Source organism: Ostrinia furnacalis, unplaced genomic scaffold (genome assembly GCF_004193835.3).
Source record: "Ostrinia furnacalis isolate ACB-3 unplaced genomic scaffold, ASM419383v2 OfSCF1198, whole genome shotgun sequence".
Lineage (NCBI taxonomy): Eukaryota > Metazoa > Arthropoda > Insecta > Lepidoptera > Crambidae > Ostrinia > Ostrinia furnacalis.
Genome location: NW_021131437.1, coordinates 728325 through 730170, shown reverse-complemented (window position 1 = coordinate 730170; position 1846 = coordinate 728325). Strand labels below are relative to the sequence as shown.

At 34.1% G+C, this 1846-nt stretch overlaps 1 protein-coding gene across 3 annotated transcripts in view; it reads right to left on the bottom strand.

Moving 5' to 3' along the window:
• The window catches only part of ND-MNLL (NADH dehydrogenase (ubiquinone) MNLL subunit), a 3422-nt gene extending 1853 nt beyond the window's left edge, over positions 1-1569 (bottom strand). The window contains exon 1 of one of the 3 annotated variants that reach the window (XR_003655810.1): positions 1464-1569. The gene's annotated coding sequence lies outside the window, so the exon portion shown is untranslated. The other 2 variants (XR_003655811.1, XM_028303162.1) reach the window with 2 other exon arrangements.
• Positions 1570-1846: the final 277 nt, after the last annotated feature.

The window sequence follows — 1846 nt, the reverse complement described above, 5'->3', positions numbered from 1 at the left end:
TATTGCTTATATCTTAGACGATCTGTCCACACGCTAACAGCTATCCTACGAACATTTCTGAGTTCTTGCTGGACGTCGATACCACTCAAATGATGATTTCATAGAGAGGTTGACATGAAAAAACGGTCATCCCTCTGCGATATGCACCGGCGCTGTTCAGAACTTGGTCTCGGGATAAAGCCACCATTCGTCTTAAAACTTTCGAAACCCAGGACTGGCTTATGTGGAGCTGACGTGCGACAGCCCGCTGGCTGAGCCCTTCTTGCAATAGTGCAACGATTTGTGCTGTTTTTGTAGGTGTAGAATCCCAGGTAAAGTGTCAAAAAAAGCGGAGATGTGTATGGATAAACGTGTGAAAGCAAAAATCCGAAAACACGTGTTTTTATAGGGGGTAAGTAGGCCGCAACTCGCGACGTATCAAACAGTGATAAATGTCTTTTTCCTTACTTCTTCACATCAGCCGGGATATCTTTTTAAATACTGGTGTGATTTAAATGAATTTGGTATCAATTTAAAGGTAAAAGTTTAATCTTTAAAGTAGTGCCACTTTTTTTGTTCCTAACAAATTCTTTAGTACACAAGATCGCGTGGAAACAACTTCATGTAAGTGATTCCATAGTTTTGCTCGCGAGTGTATTACTTGTACACTTTCTGTTTTTTTAATATTTTGCATAGACAGCCCTCTTACAACCGAGTGTAGTCTGTTAATTTAATAAAAACGGAGTAAGCTCAAGTGCATCAATCTTCCATTTTAACTGCACAGACAACCATGTCTTGCCAAAGTGACCTTTGTATTAGCATCACATAGTGTGCAACTCTTCACAGATGTCAAGTCAAACTGTGTAATCAAGTCAGTACCTACCTACTAAAACATAGTAAGTGGCTTTCATGTTTACTAACTGCTTGCACTTCTTTTTAATTACAATATAGTATTAATCAATTGTGCCATTTTCCTTTTCCAATAAATGAATCGCAATTAGTGTATTTGTGTCGTAATAAAATAAAAATCAAATGGACATAGGTATAATGCAAAATGTGTAAACCAAATAATTGTAAAATTACAAGGTAGTTCTCAATTGTTACAATGTAGGACAACAGAATAATACAAATAGACATTTATTAAAACCCATACAGAGAATCAAAAGATCGTGCAGTTGTTTATTATGTAACAGTCATGGACAAAGTTGATACTTAAGTAAGGCTTTACATTTGACTAAATCGATTTCCTGATGTATGTAAAACACATTGAGAACTTATTTATATCAAATATTATAAATATCAAAGTTATTTAGCTCACAATTGCCTCAGTAGCAGTAGCCCTCGACATTCGTAAAACTACTGTGTAAAATATTGTGAATATAACTAACTTATGTTTTGCGACATGCTATATTTATCTGACACAGGAAAACATTAACTCAAACGGAATATGGTGAACAAGAGAAATAATACGAAATTCTACTAACCTAAAACCCGTAGGACGATTTTTATGAATTTGATTGATTTTGGCAATTTGACACAAAATTTTGACATTTTGTTTGACATAATTTGACAATTTGGATTTTTAAACGGCTCTGGGTTCACGCACTTTTCACATGCTATGCCAATCGTTCGTTTAAATAATTTGACAGCATGTAACTTTTGTTGCCATTTTAAAAAATCTCATGAGTACCATGTGCCATTATTTTAAGAACAAAATAATTTTAGTAAAACTGCAAATAATTCCATTTTTAGATAAAAGTAACAGCAGGTACCAAGATCTACGTTTATAGAAAACTATATACCCTCATATAGTTTTTATTTGCATCTAATAAAGTTTAATAAAACTACCTTCAGTATTTCAGATACA